General features: G+C 40.5%; 1 protein-coding gene across 1 annotated transcript in view; it reads right to left on the bottom strand.

The window, feature by feature from the left end:
- Positions 1-22,279, bottom strand: part of hwt (SH2 domain-containing adapter heavyweight) — a 50,056-nt gene that overhangs the window by 26,840 nt on the left and 937 nt on the right. The gene's annotated exons all lie outside the window — the stretch shown is intronic.

Genomic DNA, 22,279 nt, shown 5'->3' with positions numbered 1-22,279 from the left:
GTTGTACTTTACCGTTGCTTCGTTGTTTATCTCTTAATGGGAGAATCATTTGAAGAGTAATTAGCGAGTCTCATGGTGGTCGATTAGACTCTTTCAATATTTGGATGAAGCGAAAACATGAAAATCTCAAAATTAGCTGTTTATTCATCAGACTATGACTCAACCATTAGTTTGACCCTATATAAAAGAGAAGTTAATATTTTCTGCGTTGCCAGTATTAGGTACATGAATTTGTAATTGAAAACAATTAAGTTTCAAGCTACAGTGCCAAAATTACCAGTGATGGAACGTCACGAAACAGTCAGAAAGAGTATGAAGGTCCCAAGTAACATTTGTCAACGGAAAAATCGCGATATTTTAAAATTAAGTCACGATTTTTCTTACGACTTTATGGCGATAAAATCGCTGGGATCATCAACATATGAGCGATCATCCTGTATATCTTTTCGCAATTTTATCTCTGTAAAATCGCGTTCGATAAAATCGAAATTCAATTTCAATTTATCACGATTTTTCGTTTGATAAGATTGCGATAAATCGCCGTCGATAAAATCGCGATTTAATTGCAAATTTTTGTGATAGAACCGCAATTTTTAATTCGATACTATTGCAATAAATCGACGTCCATAAAATCGCGATACAAACTCCGATCAAAACGCAATTTATCTCGATCACTGCTTCTTGGGGTAGGTTTTTCGACCCATATGGAAATGTAAAAGGTGATACAAACCTATATTACTATGTAAGAATTCAATGAATTTTTAAAGGGAGGAGAGGGCATGGGTGGTAAAAATTCTATGATTTTTCTCCTTGGTGTGAACAATATCCCGCACAAATTTCTGGGAAGAAGTTGATACCTCCCATATTAAACATGAGATAGAAGAGGCTTCTGAAATACCGAAACCGAGATGCGGCCTCTAGGAATTTCGCAGTCAATTTGTTTGCACTTATTTCCGTGTATTATTAAAATGATTATCGTGGAATGTCGTTGTGATAGATAAGTATTGTACGGAGCTTTTTGCTTCATGAGCGATAGGAAGGGCCACACGGCCACACGGTGTTTCATGAGATCCTTTCGAACGTGCAACATCTCTGAAATTATTGAGTCATTAGATTCCGGATGTGACGAGGCCTTAGCCCGTTTGAGCATTAAACTGATGAAGCGGGCTGCGAGATAAGGCCTTTTTTATCAGATTAATGACACGGATGAGGGGACAGTGAGGTCCTTGGTCCTGGACGCGTGGATGGGCGGGACATGGTTGCCGTCGGACCTGGAAAAAGGACGACCACAGCAGACGAGAAAGTGGACATTCAATGAGTAAAGCAGCACAGCGCGGCGTGCAAGTAAGTGAAGGTGCAGTGCAAGCGTTTGCTACGGCTGTAAGCGTGCGATCGAATCGCTGTGATGCGATGGTCTTCAGAGATTGCATGAAAGAGCTGTCCACAATGCGGCCGTTTTTTCGAGCATTTAAAAAATTGATCAAAATGTGATCAAAATGGAACCTCGTGATGAGAAATGTCTTCATTATAATAATGGCAACTTTGCAAGCAAAGTTTTTATTGCTTTGTCTAAAAGTGCTAATTTCGCAGTGATTTCATGATATTGTATAAAAATTCATTTAAAATTGAAAAAATGCACCGCCTAGTGACGTCGTCTGGCGGCATTACCGATTTAAACAAATATAGGTAACAATTTAATCAGCCCAAAATATGTAAATGCAAAATATGCAATCCTCTCATTGCATTTAAACAAATATATATCTGGCAGATTATATCATTTTGTCATATATCTCCTCCAATTAGTGTGCGATTTATGAACCAAGGCTATACTTGTGCTTAGTTAACTCTGTAGTTTCCATTGGAACACGAAATTTATCAAATTTCAGACACCTGGAAATTCTATACATTCTTTTAGATTGAGTTTGAAGGTAATTTTGTCGACACAGTAATGCAAAATTTATAATTCAAGTAAACAATCAGACATATTTAAATACCAAACAATATATTGCGTATCGTCAAAACCATGTCTCAACTTAGTCTGAACTTGAAACTTGAATCTGAGGCATTTATCTTCAAAAGGATTGATCTTAGTAATATCCCGATAAAATCCTCAATTATCCAAAACGGTACTAAAAAGGCTCTATTTTGAGAGATGTTTCCTCTTTCTGCAAGGTTTCGGCCATCATGCAATTTCCGGGGCTGCTGCAACAAATAATCGTTGATAACTCATTGTTGAAGTTCGATTCATTACATTCTTAAATATTTTTTTCAAAATGTTGTGTTTACGTTTCAAAAATGCCGGTATTTTGTGGACTTCTAAGCCCGTGAAAAAAAATTCGAATACTGCATTAATTTCATTTAAAATTTGGGTTTAATTTCTTTTGACGAAATTCTGTTAATTTCCACAGAATAGAATTCACCGAAATTTTATTTGATGAAATATCATTAAATTTTGCATCTCTGGATGCGGTCTGGTGCGGTGGCGCGGATGAGCGACACTGCATTCGAGTTCGGATTTCGATGCAAATGCATAGAATTTTGACCGGCATCAAGGATAGACGCCCCCAGAAGCCGGTTGTTAGAAACATCAATGGTGGACATATTCCAGGTTTCGTCCCAACGCCAACAGAGGCCGTCGAGGACGGTGAACTCATACGTGAAAATTGTTTTAAAAAAATTCCTCAATCTCAGTTTTCTTTCCATGTCTATATGTTTAAAACTGATTCAATCAAGTCTCCAGCAAGTGTTAAGATAATTATAAGGCATAGACATAGTGAAAAAAAAATCATTTACAGGTTTAAATCTGTGTTAAAAGTATGATATACGTTTTCTGTTTTCTTCCTCAACTTTCAGGACTCACGAGTCGCACGGACACTTGACATTTAAGGGAAGAAAACGTTCCGTCAGAGCTTCATCGCTCGAAAGCATAATTGAAAGAGAAAGGTAAGTCCTATCGAAAAAGTTAATAAAGAAATTCTTCGAAACACGCTGTACTTAATTATGTCCAGTTTGATTTGCGTTCAACCTATAAAGCATGCAACCATATCAACACTGGAGAAGGTGTATTTGCCTATGTAAAGAAATGAAGGCGCATTGCTACTCTCGGCCCCGCTCACATAAGAAATAATAGGCGGACTTTCAGATTCCCGTTCGTAACACCATGGCTCCATAAGACATCGAAGATAGTTGTCAGGGTTAGATTATCACTTGTTCGAGACACGTTTGATAAAACTGCTATAATGAAGATGCGATATTTCGACGCGTAAAACTATGACAACGACAATAGAGATTTAGAAATGTTCAATGTTTGCAGGGAAAATTTAAAGCCTCAACTGAGCGCTTAAACATCTAGAACACATCAGTTGTACCCTCTCTTGACAAAAGCAGACGGCGAGTCTCAAAATCCTGAAACCTGGGCACCTTCCGTATCAAATCGCTCCAGAATTGACCGACCTACAAAACGATTGGACCCAATGGAGATGTTGCATGTGTGAGGAATTTGCGATTTGACTATTGTTTCGTATGTAAAAGTTCGCGAGAAATACGATGGTGCCACTGGTTTTCTCTGAAATCAACTCCCAAGCTCAAAAAAAGCTCTCAAGTTGAGGCCAAAATGGAGGAGATATCCCACCCTACCCTGAGAGTCCACGTCTACGTCAAGACAAACTCTCCATGCAAAGATAGGGAGCAAATACGTTGGCAGGGCTGCCACTTTATTTGGGGACTCCAAAACTGAAAACACGGCAACCCTACTAATGTATTTGCTCCCTATCTTTGCATGGAGAGTTTGTTTTGATGTAGACGTGGACTCTCAGGGTAGGGTGGGATATCCCCTCCATTTTGGCCTCAACTTGAGGGCTTTTTTTGAGCTTGAGAGTTGATTTCAGAGAAAACCAGTGGCACCATCGTGTTTCTCGCGAACTTTTACATAAGAAACAACAGTCAAATCGCAAATTCCTCACACATGCAACATCTCCATTACACGATATCAGTCAAGCTTTTGGTAACCATGGGCTGTCACAACATGATGTTGCTCCGTGCTTGAGCGCGAAAAGACGGAAGAATTTCAACCGAGTATATTCATGTCAGTTGCTTTTGTTGGAGAGAATACAATGCGGCGCGAAAAAGCATTATTTCCCTAAACCTTGACCGCAAAGTTGTCACCGTAGCGTGTAGTGTACGTATGAAATTCTGTTTGTAGGTACGTATCTACCATCTGAAATCTGGAACTTTATTCATGTGTGAATGTTTTGTATGTGTCCTTACGTGTGCCTTCTGACCGGTCGGGTATTAAAATAGCTAAACCCTCGCGGGCTGTGACCCGATATTCCACGGACTCAGTGCGACTTAATGCAAATTAAATGTTCGGTTATTTTATGTGGGTAGCGACGTGAACTAAAATAACGATCTCTCCTCTTCCTTTGCGAGACTGTGACATTTAAACAATTACAAAGTACACATATTCGAAGCGCTGACATTAAATTGGGTAGCTGGTAGATTTAAGACGGTATTTAAACCCTTCAAATAAAAAGGAATGAAAAAACTGGGGCACTTATACGAAATAACACTAGCAAAAACGCTGTGGAGGATTTAAACAAAATGTAACACTGTTGATGACCACCAAAAGGATCCCACATACGACATTTTTACCCGTGAGATCTTCGTTTTCGGGTTGAAAAAAGTTAACTTCACTCTTTCCTTTGAGTTAGGTATATGGCTTTATTGACATGCATGGAACAGCGGCGCAATTTTATTTTTAAAATCTGGTTGAAGTTGAAGCAAAAGTTGGACGGTTAAATCACCTTTGATGTTGGGAAGTGGTGCGGAGAAAACATTAGTATCATCACTCGAAAATTTTTCACCCACAAAACAATTTAAAAATTTTTGTAGGTGAATATGAATATGATTTTTTTTTTTTTGCGTTCATGGATGAAAAATATCTGACTGATTTTGATTTACTAAAAATAAATAAACGGTTTTTTGCATATTTTATTTGTAATTGATTAATTAATTTATATTTTCTTCTTTACCCAGAACAGATAAACATTTATATTTACCGAGGATTATTTTTCTCGGACTAGGTAGCTTTTTTTGCTCTATAAACTGGACGAATAAATCGAAGTAAAACAAAAATTGTGTATTTTCCTCGAAGGATCCACTTAAAACGCTGAAGTCCCTCATTTTCCAGGAAAATAAAAAGCTTCCTGGAATCAGAAAAAGCTGATGAGGTAGCATCACACAAACTTGCGATAAAGCGGTGAATTACGATGTGCTCATGCGGTCATCGCGGTGAAACTTTTCTTATCTGAGTGCAGTATCAACAGTGACCTCGCTCGAGGGATCTCCATTCTAGCGAATTTAATTTTCAAATTATTCTCCTTGTATGAAAAAAAAACTCATCCAAGGCTAAACAAAGCTACTGTTCTTCGCAAATGCAAACTAACATACACCTCGTAAAATGTTGCTCATGTCCCAAATAAATCGTAGATTTCGGCCTCGTGCACGACACCACGACAAAACTACGCGCAACGTGTGTGAATGACAACATGATGACTTTGACCATAAAAAGCTTAACTGCTCTCCACATTGACTACTCCCTCTCGTGTTTTTATTTCTTTCTTTTTTTGCAGAAAACTATAATGCTTGGGAACTTTTTGGGCGAAACTAACCTAGCCTTATATCAGGGCCGGATTTTCCTACTTGCCGCCCATGGGCCGCCTGTATTTTGCCGCCTCCTTCTCATTCGTTTTGAAACTCGATAAAAATCATCGAGTGAACGTGCCAGTGGGGGAGGGGTGCATAAGACGCGTTTACTCGTGTTGAACACATTTTTTGGGGAAGCCCTGTCAACACTCCTAGCAAAAGTTCACGAAACTTGGCGCGAAAGTTAAGTTCCGTAAACGTAACTCTGTGTGGACAAGGCCTTCCATTTATACGAAATGAACGAAAAAATTATGGAAGAACAAACATAAATGTGGATCAATCATTTTAACTTCCGCCGCCGCGCCGCGCCGCGCCGACCGCACCGTGTTTGGCGCAATGCAAGAAGTATTCAGGCAGTCTTGTAGGCGCTATGCGTTTCACGCTGTTCGTACTGTGTTTGGCGCAATGCGTGAAGTATTCGTGCAGTCTTGTAGGCGCTAATATGTGTTACATGTCGATTGCCGCGCCGAGGCGAGGGCTTCTCCTCTTCATCTCAAGTCTTCGTCATCATTTCTCCCTAAGTCGCGCCGTTCCAGGCTAAATTTTGTGTTTGGTTTCTCTCTTAACTCGACTAATTAAACACTGTCACACACAATCCTTTTTCCCTGGACGGTTACATACACAACAGAGCCTGTTGGTGCCAAAGAACACTCCTTAGGGACCCGATATAAAACAATTTATTTGCACAATGTTCATGTAGATTTCTATTTTTCTCTACCGCCCATTATGTCGAGCAACATAGTAAGGAGGGGATAAGTTATAGAAGTCGTTTCACAGATGGGCCTATATATTTGGTGATTCAGTCAATTCCGCACTTAAATTAATTTTGTTCGGAACTTCGGAATTCTCTTTTGTAGCTTCCTAGAGCAGCGACCGATATTGGCGGAACCAAGTGACATTAGCAGGTGTCAAATCTCGTGGGAAATTATATTGTTCTTGGAAGGAAACAATTGTACAAATTCTCTCGACAACTCCAGATTATTTTTTATAGGGTACTAAGGAGATTCTCTCATAATTGCAAGAAAACTAGCGTAGCCACTCTCTTGTAAAAAAATAAATTGTGCGAAGAAATTTTGCAGCGCAAGTGATATCAATTGGTTCCCTTTTTAGACACTACCCAAAATTGAGACGATGACTGTTTCGCATGAATGACTTGCCGGCATGCCACACTGTCGCCATGTCGAAGCGATTGAAGTCAATAGTATAAGCTAAGCATTACATTACACGTTTTTAATTCAAAATTTCTCGTAGGCCGTGTTGAACGCATTGGCGCGTTTTTCCTGCTCAAGTAAATACATAAATAAATTAATGAATAAAGAGGTGTTGAAAAAGAAAGGAAGGAAGGAAGGAAGAAAGAAAATATCCACTTCACGAAAAATTGGCACGAGAAAAATTGCAGATACTTCTCCACCGTAAAGGTATTTTGAGGGTCGCCTTCAATTTTTCCGCCTGGGCGACAAACCTCCAGCGGAGCAAACATAGTTATCTATATACCCAAAAAGTACAAGTACACTCATTTTTGATGTTCATACACTCATGTTTCCGTTCGTTTCATGCTTTGATCGTGAACCAATTAAAGGCGTGCGAATCTATTGATGGATATCATCATTACTACAAACATAGAAAATAAATACACTCGAATACCTTATACAACATAAATGCTACCTGACTTTTGAGTACTAACACAAAGTGAGTAATTTGTCAGACGTGTTATGTTTGACCCCAAAATAGGTCAAATGATATCAAACTGCTTTCATCCACCCGTATGTTGTGGCAATTCACCGTGAAGTCCGACAAAAAGTGTATTTGACACGTACAACTATTTACTTTCCACGAATAAATTGCATAACTTTCCGATAAGACTATAGACTATCCTCCCAGATTGTGATGGTATGAGCTTTCTGTGTTTTATGATGAGGATAATTTGAAGTAAACAATTTGAACAAAGCCTGAAGGAGCCTGACTGTGAGGCCTAGGATCTATAGAGGACTTTTTAAACTAACCCCCCCCCCCCCCCCATGGTAGGTACCTTGTTGAAAATACATTTTAGAAAGGATTGCAGGTTCCGGCAGAAAACATACGACTTTTGATACTCTCTGAACAATTTGAGCTAGATTAAACTTTTATTTCTGTTTTTCTTTGCAATATTTCAGAAGGTGCTATAGATCTTTCGTCATATTGACACGGAACTCTTGTTTTCAATGCGAGGAATTAGTCAATTCTCGTAATGAGGATTGCAGTAATAAATTTTTAGATAATCTAAGAAGATAAATTCACATCAAACTCTCATAAAAACGATTAAGTATTACGTAAAATGGTCAAAATTAGCGTACTAATTTCATATAAAAACGCATATCTGGTTTTTTTTTATTATGATATGAAGCTATAGCCAAACATTTATTGCGTGGACTTGGATACTGTTGATCCAATTTATCTTCTATTTTTGGCATAAGCCGATTTTGTGACCTGTAACTTTTTCTATCTCCAGTTTTTTAGCAGCTCCCGGCTATGGATCCGAGTCGTACGAGTGAAGTTGAATCTGAGTAGCTCTCTCATAAAATACCCATTTCAGACCCCTCCTTAAATACTTTCCAACTTGTCTCCTAAGTTTTGTGTGAGCATCATCAACGCAAATGAAAGACAATGAAAGGAGAGTGTTCTGGCATTTTTTAATGACAATTTATCAGAGGAAAATGAATACATGTACGGCAACTGATCAAATCTGACAGGGCACATGGATTGAAACACCTAATGTTTCCACTTCAAAGTTTCACAAGAAAAACGGTTCACCGGTTTCCAAGTGAGATCATTCCTTGAGAGAGATGTTAGCAAGAGCTAATCTTGTTGACCACGTGGATTTGATGGAACAAACAAACGACATCACTTGTGTTTTATCATTTGATTAATGTCATTTGCAAGCATTTGCATCTTGATTAAAAATTTTTTTAACCTCTCATTCATCAATTTTTTCTGCGTGAAATCCTACATTACTAAAAACGTTGGTTTTCTGAGACTGAGCTCGATTTTATGACCGATATACATTTGGTTACATAAACTGAAAGCTTTGTTGTTCCATGTGAACCAAAATTAAGTCTTAGTAACCGCTGATATTATTTTTCTTCTTCTTCTTCACGTGACTAATAATTACCTACCCGCATCGAAATACTTCGATAGTTCGAGGGAAAACGTTATGTACTTTACTGGAACCTCTTTTGGTGTGTGTTTCATTCATTTTGATGTACATTCGGTCTCATTGCTCCATGCTCAAAGATCATAAAAGGACGTATACATTTTTAATTTGTGCGAATTAGAGTTCGCGCGTACGCGCACATCAGTGGCGTGGCGTGAATTGCGATGTATCGATTGTTATGCCATTGTTATGTTTGTTATGTCATTTAAACCTATGGAAAAGGATCGATAGACAGGGTGTTCGCAGCAAACACCTTAATAATCGATTATTTACCATAGGTTTAAATGTCATAACAATCGATACATCGCATTTCACGCCACGCCACTGGCGCACATGATCTGGTTAGAGTCCTACTCGCGCTTAGTTATAAGATGTATTGCATACAATTATGTCGGAAAACTACAAAATTTTTCGTTTGAAAGAGCCGGGAAAATTGTTTGTTCCACGTGAAGGTGAAAGTTCGGCTGTCCAATTCCATTTCCTACTCAAATTAGCAACAACGCGGTGCGTTTTGATTAAAAAGCAGCCAAGCGTAACCGTGCGCTACGTTGCACAAATCCGCGAAATGGTGCCAACGTTTTTTTTTTTTTTCCGGAGGATGAGAGGAAGAAGGAAAACCTGTCTGCTTCCCCCTCCAAAAACAATGCGCCTAAAATTACACTTTCATAAGCCACAAGCTCATGAAGCGCCAATTAATGCACAACAGCCGACTTGATGATAACCTCACTTCGAATTCCGTTCGGTGAGGTTATATTTTCTGCCACTGTCGGCTTGTATTTTCCATGACTTTTGAACCGGGAGATGTTTCTCTCGCGGAATTCGGCACTGTCAAAAATCCTAGTGTGATGCAAAACTGTATCACGTAGTTAGGTGTTGGATAGCCTTGTGGGTGCGACTTCCCATCGCAATCACGATAATCTAGTGTTGCGCTGAAGCTTTCGAGAGAGTGAGGTAAAAATAATTCATTGCAATACAGAACTCCGCATTCTAAAGGAGCATGGGCGAAACTAGGGATTTTTTCGGGGGGGGGGGGGGGGGAGACAGGACGACATCTCATCTAGGCTGTTGCGGCACATACATATGCCTTTCAGTGATTATCAACTGTTTATTGGTGCGCTCGTGTCATGGACAGTCTGGGCCACCTGGTAAAATTACAGTGACCTCAGGCACAAAACACACACAGGCGAAAGGGGGAAGAAAAAACTGGAGAAAAAACACTGACATTATATGACGAATTGGTAGTAGTACCCTCTTTCACCAAGAACCTCCATACGTCGGGCATAGGACCCAAATATTCGTAAATGGTTTTAATTCCACCTAGCAAGTTCCACTTGTCGCTGTTCCTTGGTGTTGAGTTAAAGGTTGTCACATTTACTAAACTAATAATAAAATAATAAAAGTCAAAAATTGTCTTATGTACACTATTCCAAGGTGGAAAATCACCCATCGATTTGGTTGGGGATCACCCAACCCGGTTGGTTGACTGCGATCAAAATTTTTAAGGATGGACTGCCGGGGCAGACTTGGGCGACCCGCGACGAAAACTTTGATGTTCCACATGAACTGAATCTCGGTCCTGGAGCCAAAATTTTTTCTACGAGCATGGTGGACTCACAGGATACTTTGCGGGCTCAGTGCGAAATTTGGCAACGGTGTGCGGTCAAAGTGTCCCAATGTTCACGGGACATTTGGAGAGGGTCCAATCGCCTTAAAAGGAGCTCGAGAGGGAACTAGTTGCCCGTCGCCACCGACTCCCAGTCACCAGCTCCAGCATCAGCTCACGCATCCAGCTTCCAACTCCACGCTCCATTCATAACTAGTTTTTTGGTCCCTCACAGACGTTGTCGCTCATTCTCTGCCAAAACTTTTATAACCACGATGGAGAATGTGGCATAGTAGAAGATCGTGAGTACACTTAGTAAAATAATTCGGTCATATGACCTAAGGCCGTTTTTCACGAATCGTGTAAAAAGACATGTAACCGAACTTTCAAATTTCAAAAACTGCAGAAATAGTTTTGGTTACCAAATCGAGAACATGGCTCCACGAAGAGAAGTGAACGGCAGATATGGAACCAGAGACAAGAGACCCTCCACTGCGGTATCTTGACAATGGTGCGGAAGCTTTTACTTTGGGGACTCCAATGTTCACCTGTTAACCTACCTACTAGTGGATGGTCAACAATTACGTGTTGAGAATTTTGTTTTGCCAACAAACCAAAGTTTGGGAAACTTGATTGGCTCATTACATCACCCGGAGCTCATCATTCACCAAGTACATGACTGTTGCTTCCTTATAATTTTCCGTAAGGAAGTGGTGAAACCCCAAAAGTAAAAGCTTCCACTCGTTGCCAAGGGGCCAGTGGAGGGTCTCTTATCTCTTACCTAAAAAAAGGTAATATGACCTGAGAAATGAGGGTCATTTTTCGCGATTCATGTTAAAGGACGCTCGGGGTTCATGAAATCGAACTTCCAAAATTCAAAAACTGTAGAAATAGTTGCGGTTTCCAAAATTGAGCATGGTTCCATGAAGCGAAGTGAAAGGCCGATATGGAACACCGCACTAGGTACGTTACGACCGAACGTTTTTTTCCCCTCAGTGTAGGCTGACCTCTAAGTCCCGGTGAATGAGTAGAGCATGAGGGAATAAAATCAGTCACAATGATCACAATTTTAACGGGTATTTTAAAGGACGGCCGATCATGATTCCTTTGAAGAAAATTTCGCGTGATACCTTCGTCCCAACTTACGTAAATTTTCTGCAAATTTCATACAAATATATATCAGGTAATATGTGAAAAAATAAATATCAGGGAATTTTTTTTTAGTTTCAGCATGAGAGGCGTACAGTTAAAGACGTGCTATTGGTATTTTATCTACAGTTCTGTTTGTAAATACTCGTACTTCCAAAATTTCGGCATTTGATAAAAATTCCATAAACTCACACGCCGCGCGCTTTCGTTTATTAACCACTAATTTCATTGGTACAAGCTATATTGATCCTTGAGTTCTCTCATAAAACACTGGTGTCATGATTACATCCTTTTCAAAAATTCCAGAAATGATGAAAAATGTATCTTTTCCAATCTACCCGTTTCAAGTGAGCCGAGTGATAGAAGTCTGCAGGTAGCAACTTCTTTTCATTAAAACTTTATTCGGAAAGCATTGGTTTATTTTACGTGATTTTTTTACACGTAATTTTCCATATTTTAAGGTAGGGCTATAAACTTTTATGTCGCCTGTCAGTATTAGGTGGGGAGGAATTTACCGATTAATTAATGTACTCATTTTTTTTTACCAAGGAACCAACATATTTACGGAATCGGAACTTGTTTATGTTGATATAATTTGCGTTTTACTCGACATATTCTCGTTAATAATATACAAACACCATTGATTTTATGCGCACTATTCGTAATTGTAAAGCTTTTTTGGTTCACAGTTTTTATTTGGGATCAAATTTCTGAAGCTTCGAGCGCGCGCTTACCCGAGGCCTCACAATAAGACACGGCTCACATTTCAGGAAAATGTGTATCTACCGGAAGTATGAAAACGTGATTGACACAAAAATCAATAATCGATTAAATCATCGTGTGAGTTCAGTGTTGGCTTTTCGATCGAACTTCTCTAGAGACCAGTTGCAATTGAATGCCTCTCTTAAAAAAAGGCATGAACTTCATATGAATTTCGTTACTCATACGACCACGATCAATTAGGCCGTTCAATTGTCGCTGACCGGCGATTTATTTTCAAACGCTTCCATTGCGATGCGAATGACAGATTTTACCGAGTTTTCGGTTCTTGTTGCCAAGTCTTACCATTGCTAATCTTAAAAAAGCCAAGCCACGATTATTGATCAGTCTCTTTGTGCCATCTTTGTAGCCGCGGGAAAACATTTTACGAAATTGATTTCCATGGGCTGAACAGGGAAACTTTTCCTAAGGGAGCCAGAATCTTTAAAGAAGGGCACGAAGGGTTCCCCTAGCTTCAAAGAGGGGGTCCAAGGGGTCCAGGGGGTCTTCCTGAATGAATTTTGACAAATTGAGTTGTCTCAGGAGCAATAATTTTGAGCTGTTCTAACCAAAAACTTCCCCCAATTACAATTACAAAGATAGAAGATGTGACTCTCACTTAGAAATATCCCTCGTATTTTTTAGGGGGAGGGGGAAAGAGGGACCAGCTTGTGGCAGATCAGGGTTCGGGCCCAAAAGTCCGCTGCAGATGAACTTATTATGAAATTTGGCTCCATTGAGACACTGAGGACCCAGAAAAAAGTCAACAAATCTGGATGGGAGGGGGTTGTTGTCAAACTTTAACGGTTATCATCTGCTCCTTTTGTTGACAACTTTGCTCGATTAGAGGTCGAGTTTGAGAAAATTTTGCGGAATGTAAAGCACAACATTAGTTTCCAAACAAAGTAAAGTCGCCTAATCACCCATAGTAGCAGTAGCCAGATGGTCTCTGACAGCAATTTCGTTGTGAGTACGATAACTTTAAATTGCACTTCTTCGCACTTCTAAGAACTATCTTTAATGGTATCCTACGTATTTATGAAGGTTGAGTTCGAATTTAAGTTCAAGCTCGTTTACCGTTTACCCTCTGTATACGGTCAATAACGTAAGTGCTGCTCCTGAGGTGTTTTCCATTGAACTGTTGTTGTTGTTCTTCTTCTTCTTCATTTTTTTATTCTACGTCCGAAAAGGAGATGAAATGAGAAGTGAAATGAAAAAGAATACGGGGAAGGAAGAAAAATAATAAGAAGAATGAGGAGAAACAACGAAAAATGAAGAAAAGAGAAAGAAGATGAGGAGAGACTCGGAGCACACTCATAAAATAGCTATTTCCTCAACTGCAAGAGGTTACCTTAACAGTCATATCAGTTCGCCTTCAATTTTTAGTGTAGGTACCACGAGCTTCTGCGTGGTCGAATAGTGGTATCGTCGCACAATGGAAGGATCACTAGTTCACACGAATAAGAGTTTTCGGAAGGAGGTATTATCTTTACGTCATGCCAGATTGCCTTCAATTTTGAGTGTAGGCAACACGAGCTCCCACATGCTCGAATAGTGGTATCGTCTACCATATAACAGTCAGACGCTTGCCGTCGGTTAATTCGTTTTGGACACGATAGCAAATGAGAAAGATAAATATGAGGTGAGCGATTCCTAAATAATTTTTTAAGAAGCATTTAAACCCGTGACTTCAGTGACGGGTTGAGTCCCTTTATACGCTTTATACCCAGAGTTACGACATCTCACTTTTGGTTGGGCTGAAAGTGGCCTAAAAAAAATCCAATTCCGATTGGTTCTCGCTCATGGAGTCACAAATGAGTGCATACCGAGATGGCGGTGCCTCGAATGCGAACAAAAATAATGAAAATATAACCAAATTGTGGTTTATCAAGAATGGATTGTTATTTTTATCGCATCAAAATGAAAAAAGATTACCAAATTATTCAAAAATCAATATAATTGTATTTTATTGCAATTTATTTGGTTAGGTTTTGTTGATGTTGTTGTTTTTGGATGACAGACATCACAGGATTCCTTACACTTATCCCTCAATATCGTTCGTTGGGGTGCACACTTTTGTGACACCATGGCCAGCCCAGGCCAGCTGATGATCGAGATGTCTTAACTCTGGGTATAAAGGGACTTAAGTCACGGGTTTTCGTTAGGTATGTCACGTGAGTAAATTTCTCTGTGATATTTTCAGAAAAAATCTCACTACGCATCACTTGGCATCACCTACAGGTCACGGCGGCCATACTATTGGACCCAACGAGCTCTATTATGCATTAGATTATTGAAACGATAAATAATGGATCTTCTCATGTCCATACTCTCACTAAGCAGATACTCTTCATGCGGTCAGAGTTTGAATTTTTTTTATTTTTAATTAATGGGTAACACGCATGGCAACAGGGCGCGAGGTGTACCTGTGGATACCTCACCTGCAGTGGGCAGCGCTGTGCTACGACTGCGCGACGAGCGCCTATTTAGCGTGTCAGCACATTTGATTGTATTCGCACGCCTCTGCCCTTGCCAGGGCTGCCATCTCTAAACGCAAATAAAGCGCCGAAACCAGGTGTGCTGCGAAGCAGAAGCAGCCGAGAAGCTTCGCCAGACCATTAGACACCTGGTGACGTCATATCTCCAAGCACAGCACCTCTGATGGACCTCATTGTAAGTAGCGAATAGAGCACAGAAAACAAGTGTTCCTCGTGGGTAATCACTGAAAAAATCACCACGGGCGAGTTCAGTGGTAGTCACTCTCTACCTAGGAAATTTTGCGCATCATTCCTCTTTTCCCAACACCAATAATATACTTTGAACATGCACTTATGCGTTTAATCGGACCTTCATTTTCAAGTGCAATCTCTAATTGAGGAGTTTTCCGGAAAAAGGGCACACATGGCAAAAAATAGCGTTTGCAAAAAATGCATTTTAAGTTTCCATCATTAATTTCTGGCCACTGATGGTACCTTTCATCGCAGCTTGGACTCCCGATTTCGAACGAAAGTCACTGACAGTGGCCATCAAAACTTCAAATGCATTTCTCTCAAACGCAATTTTTTGCTATGTGCCCTTTTCCCGGAAAGCTCCTCAATTGTATAAACTCTGAGAACCCCACATAAAATCCAATGAGACCCGTACATGACTGATCCGGGCGTTTTTAGTCTGAAAGGAGGAAACTTTTTTTAAATTTTTTTTTCTTTATTTGGATGTCTGACGGGGCCTCCATCCACTTATTTCTTACTGCTGGAACCGAAAATGAAGTTATACTTCGTTTCCACACTCATCGCAGTTTATTCAGGAATTGCAATTCCCCTAAAGATTGGAGTTTGCTAAAAGGGCCATTTCAGACCCGGCGTGACTCGTCTGTATCAAACCACGCCATTGCTTTGGTAAAATTTTTGAAGAAGTTAAAAAATGATGAAATTTCATCTTTTTTTTTCTCGGGGGATGACAATACTTCCTCTACCCTTGAGGAGCGAGACAGTATAAATGAGCATTTTCTTCGATCTGTACGTAATCTTCCATCTTCGATCTACTTTTTAGTAAGAAGAGAATTCGGAGTCCTACCAAAGCACTCATCGTGATTTTGGAGCGACATCTAATGGAGAGAGCAACCGATCCTATCAAAATTCTAGCCTCTGTTAGCGGCAGACCTAGACACGGTTTTTCAGTATAAATGAGCATTTTCTTCGATCTGTACGTAATCTTCCATCTTCGATCTACTTTTTAGTAAGAAGAGAATTCGGAGTCCTACCAAAGCACTCATCGTGATTTTGGAGCGACATCTAATGGAGAGAGCAACCGATCCTCTCAAAATTCTAGCCTCTGTTAGCGGCAGACCTAGACACGGTTTTTTTTGCGCAAGATTTGACACGGGTGGCCTCCGCGTTGCGGGCCGTGGACGCTCAACCGAAACCGCCTCCTCCCTCGCAATTTTTTTCGGTAGGTGGGAGGGGGGGGGGTTTGGGGCGAGGGACTCGTATTGCTCTTGAGAGGCGCAAAAGGCTCTCTGATAATTGTGTCACTGTTGTCTTCTTTAATCGCGACTTAAGGTCATCCTTGCGGTACGAGTCATTAATCATGACACGATTAATGCAGGATGAGGCTCCGTCTGATGCTCGGTCGCTCTTTTCATGATTGCGATGCCACCAACTTAAAAAAATGAAAGCTCTCGTTCATTGAAAAGGATCCGCTTCAAAAAAGACTCGGACTGACAGGGTCTGTTTTTTTCCTTCTCTCTCTTTCTTTTTCATCGATGCAATCAACTGAATTTCATTTCAGCGTTTAAAATTTTCTTCCCGGAAAATACGATATAGTGTCTTGAGAGGTGGGTCAGATTAAATTACATATGAGGGGCTTGGAGGACAAGGCGCATAAGTGGAGTTTTTGCTATATTGAGAAATATAGGTATGCTTGAAGTTTCGAAATTACATGGATCCTTATGGCGAAAAGAAAGTTCACACTGACTTTTTGATGCTTAAACATTGGAATTAGGGAGCGACTTTTTCACAGAATATGCATTACCTAAGACTAGTTTTACTTGAAATCATTAATATCTCAATTATTTAAAAAACTTGCACATATGCACATTGTCCTCCAAGTCTCTCATATATCTAAGGTAGGTACCCTCCCTACCCACGCAGGACTAGACACTGATGCGCACTTAACCAAAATTCGGTTACGCCATTTTTTGACCCACTACCTAATTAGTCATGAGCACTGAGCCGTTTTTTTTTTAGTTCTTTTATTACACGTGTATGCATACACCGCCAAGATAGTTCAGTCTCTGTCGAGTGAGATCAAATGATCTACCTTTTTTCCAAGATCCGAATGCTCGATGACGCTCGTATGTTTCAAGTTGCTCTTAATTACCGAAGATTATATGAAAGACATCAAGACGGCGCATAAACCTCCTTTCAACAGGGCCGGATTAAGGGGGTGGCCACATGGGCCGTGGCCCATAACGGCAAAATTAGGGGGCGGCAAATTTTGCAATTTTTTTAAATGCAGGTACAAATAAATCGGATTTAGAAAAAAATTAAAAATAAGGAAAGGTGACAAAATCTCTCATTTCCCGAGAGTTCATTAATTTCTAATTTTGTCGTATTTCGGTGATACAAAAGACTGCGCACCTTTAATTAGTTACCAAACACGTAATTTGGCCTGGAGCGGCGCGGCGCGGCGCAATGAGAAATGATGACGAGGACTAGAGATGAAAAGGAGAAGCCCTCGACGCGGCGGTCGGCATGTAACACATATTAGCGCCTACGAGACTGCATGAATACTTCACGCATTGCGTCAAACACAGCACGGTCAACAGCAGCGGTCGGCGCGGCGTGAAACGCACAGTGCCTACAAGACTACATGAATACTTCACGCATTGCGACAAACACAGTGTGGTCAGCGCGGCACGGCGCGGCGGCGGAAGTTAAAATTATTAAACCACATTTATGTTTGTTCTTTCTTAATTTTTTAGTTCATTTCTTACAAATGAAAGGCATTGTCCCCACAGAGATAGGTTTACGGAACTAAACTTTCGCGCGAAGTTCCGTGAACTTTAGCTAGTAGTGTTGACAGGGCTTACGCAAAAAATGTGTCCAACACGAGTGAACGCGTCTTATGCACCCTTCTCCCTCCGGCACGTTCACTTGATGGTTTTTATTGATATTTCAAAATGAATGAGAGGAGGGCGGCAAAATACAGGCGGCCCGTGGGCGGCAAGTAGGTGAATCCGGCCATGCCTTTCAAACAGATTTTTCCTAATATTTTACAAGTAGTATATTGCACTTGGAACTATAGACAAGACAAATCACATGAGATGGAAAAAACTGTTCAACACCACTCTTACCAGAGATATTTCTTAGCTTCTGCTTCTCCTGAGTCCCGTGTTGACAACGAATTTGGAGATTTGAGAGCCCTGAGTGGAAATTATTTTATTCCACCACTGAAATTACTTTCGGGAATGAAAAAATGGTAAGAGCGACGGCAAGTCCAGATTGAAAATCGAAGGAATCGCGATTGCTGAGCGATTCAAATATGGCTCGCTGGGAGAGTGAAACGCAACGGTGTCATAACACAGCTCAATTTGCAAGGTGGGCAGCTATTCTGCTCAGCAAAGCGAGAGCCACTCAAGTTGAAGGCGATCTCCACGCAGATACGCGGTTCTGCAGCGCGGTGTGGAACCCCGCGGCGACGTAAATCGTCTGCTGATTTATTATACCTACCTGTGCGCTATGTTGTATAATGCGGCTATAATTTTAGGGTATTAACTCGCCGCAGCGGAGCCTTCGATCTCGAACCGTTGACCGGCGCTAGATGAACTGTCCGTGTCTATTTCTCGGCACGCTTACGAGAATGCTGCCGTGCTAGGGAAAAACGCCGTATGAACCTTTAGGCGTTGTCAAATTTCCTTTAATAATACACGAATTTCTTGGCAAACATATGACTATTTTTCCTTCTATTTTTCAGATAATTTTGTTTGCAATTTCATCTACAGTTGCTAAAAATTCCAAGGAAAAATATTCATAACTTACCTAAAAAATAAAAATTTTATCGAAGGAAATCTGGCAATTCTCGAATGTACATACGGCGTTCTTCCTCAGCAGGGCAGAGTGAACGTGGAATAAGTCGAAAGTTTCCGATTTTCATTTTTTTGCACTCTCATTTTCTACGTGCCTACTCGTAGGTTTCTAAAAAGAATAGGATCATTGTTTCAAGTTTCCTTTTGCGGTAGGAGTTACATTTCACACTGAAGATGAATTCACACTTTAAGACTGATAAATTGCGGTTCTGTTTTCTCTTAATTAAGACACATGAAAGATCCAGCCAAAGTTTTGACTGGTTCAAAGAGTTTAAATCGATCAAAAACTGAGAGGAGCGAGCGTTTAAAAATGTTTCATGATTTTTTGAAGAGGAGACATATTTGAATGGGCGGAGGCATTGGGATTATGGTACTTCCCTTTGGGGATGCTCCGCAGACTCTCCTCCGTGCTGTGGGGGGGGGGGGGGGTATTTCATACCCTTCAGACCTTTCCTCCAGTGGGTGAATTGAGGGTTGGGTCTTGGGTATCATTGGGTATGACCAAACATTATAACAGCTAAACTTATAGCTGGGGGGGGGGGGGGGGGGGAACCAACAGTTCGCCTCGGGGCCCCCACCATCCTAAATCCGGCGCTGGGTAAGGCTGATTTTGGTTGATGTCATCTGGATGCTGCTTTTAAAGCTTTAGCTTCGTCGGGTGCAGCTGGATCATGCCTATCGCAATTTAATCAAGTTTTTTTTTTTTTTTTTGTTTTATTAATAGGAAGGAGTTTGCATATTGTAGGATTTTCCTTTTGTTTCTCATAGAGATAGGTATGCATTTCAAATCTGTAATTTTAATGAGCCGCACATGACGAAAAAGTTCATGACGTTTAATTTTATTCATGACCAAAAAGTCAAATTTGTAAATGAAAAAAAAAAATTAATTAAGACTTGGTCTTCATCTATTGAATGCAAAGATAGCCAAATCGATCCAGAAAAAGGACCATATTGTGCATATAGTGGAGCATTTGTATAGAGTTTTCCCAGGCAACTCATGAGCAAATCCACTGTTTCCGAAAAAACTTGGTTCCTCTCTACCGTACTCGATCTAGATGTTCCTCACTTCTCTCTCATCTTGTCCTATTTCCTCTTTTTAATTCTCATCCGCTTGTTCCATCCTAGTGCTTATAGGATTGAAATGCTTGAGTCTCACTGCAGGATTCATAAACTGACACCCACTAACCGCTCGAAATACGACGGTAAATAAATAAAACCACTGCAACTGGCCAAGTGGCGAATCCAGAGGTGAAAACGATTCGCGGTGCAGTGCTGGTATGTCGGGTTGGCGCAACATGTTATCAATAGGAGACAAAGTGGCGTCCAGTGCATGCGCGGGCGCATGTGCAATCTTTGTAAATAAAAGCGTGCACCCGTCAGCTGCTCCTGCCGAGAAAATTCATCGAGCGATCCACCAATCAAACTCAAACAACCGCTCTTCAAATAATAGGCTCTGTGCAAAATATGAGTGAAGTTTCCACCATCCTAGAAAAACGATTGATTCTGTTTTCGTTCAGCCTGTGTAGATAAAGCTAGAGATGGAGACGCGACACGGGATCGGATCGGTCGACGATTGAGGCGTTTGGTGCAGAAAGAGCATTTCTCGGTTGCGGTGTCTCAAAATTATCACTGCTGATTTATATTTTAGAGAAGAAACTGTTAGGTGAATTTCTTAAAATTTTCAGTACCTAGCTTTCAGCATCGTAAAATCGCAAAGAAAATTCGGTAAAAGTTTTAACGAATTCAATGCATTTGCTGTATAATTACAGTGCGGATGAAACGTTAACGGAGATCCTGAGAAACCGCAAATGCCCTTTCTGCACCCAGCGCTTCAATTTCGTCCACAATATTAAAGGACTCAAGATTTTTTTCTGGGCGATTTTGTTGGATGAAGTACAGCTTTATTTCATTTAAGTATCTACATTTCTCTGCACGAATTTTGAAATTTCACAAAACAGGGTCACTGTCTTGCTTAGGATTTCAGGTTTCTGATTTTCCTCGTCGAAGGAAACCCTATATCAGATCCACATTATGAGCCTCCAGCCCCCCCCTTCCCCCACATTTCGCGCTTTTCCCCTCCTTTTTTACCTGCAAACATGGGGGCAGTTTGAACCACCCAAAATCTGAAATCCAATATTCCCGCCAAAAAGGTAATTTTTAGGAGGTTCGATCTCTCATTGTTCCGATGATTATTTTTTAGCTGCATGAAGGAGTGCGTATCATTTAGTTTGCGTAAAATACGTTCATCGTTTTATAATAACTACAAGAACAGTAAGGGATTATTTTGAAAGCTTAAAAACTCGCAGACTCATCAGAAATTGACTGATTTCCTGTGACGATTCTCTGCCTGGTAGGGCATTCCATATCTTTCTTCTTCTCGACCTAGGTATCACCTTTTGAATCAGATTTTCGGAATTCTATCGTTCTTTCGCTTACTTTGGTGGGGGTCATATTCTCTCCGTGAACTTTTTCAAATTGGATTCTAGAAGTGTGAGTTGCTCAAGAGTTTTGAAGTGGTTCCCGCATCCTCCTTTTCTGTCGATTGGGAACGCCCAACCTCCCACGCACGGGGAAGAAAGTGGAATCGCCAGCCGCGTAACTTGACTTTGGCTACGACTCGGCTCTGTCTGAAGCGATACCTTCCTGGCCATGTTGCCTGCACATTTTATGAAGATAAAAATTAATAATGAAGACGTATGACTTTGGAGCTGATGTGCATCTGCTGGTTCGTTGTTGCATCAAGTCCATCATTTCTTGGTATAGATAAACTATTGCGGTTAAAATCTGATAAGTAATTAATAAATCAAGCAGCAGTTCAATTTTAAGCGGACTTGACGATTTATAGTTCCAAATTGCGTTCTACCAGAGTCAAAAAAATCATCTGGGCAGAAAAAAATAAAATATAAAAAAAATAAAAAAAAATAAATAAAATAAAACTCAGAACCACTTTTTGTTGATGTCACTTAAACTTCCTCAGCGGTGCAAAGATGGGCCAAGCGGCTAGTTATTAATTGCACAGCGCATTCAAGGGAAGAGGGGGAGTCTTAAACTACCCCTCATTTCAGAGAGATGAAAAAGCGCGGGTTCCTTAAGTTTCTCACATTTTCCTCATAAGTTGGAAAGAGGGGCTTCAGGAAGACGGAATTGTCTCCCATAAAAAGTATCCCTTATGAAAGGTTTAGGGTTGCCTTACGAGTATATATACCTTGCGTATTGTGCAGACAACCCCTAGGTCCGCCGAATTACTGATCAAGATGCGTATAAACGCCGGCAGAACTAGGAATTTTTG

This window comes from Bemisia tabaci, chromosome 1 (assembly GCF_918797505.1).
Source record: "Bemisia tabaci chromosome 1, PGI_BMITA_v3".
NCBI classification, from domain to species: Eukaryota; Metazoa; Arthropoda; class Insecta; order Hemiptera; family Aleyrodidae; genus Bemisia; species Bemisia tabaci.
This window is presented reverse-complemented; position numbering and strand designations above follow the sequence as displayed.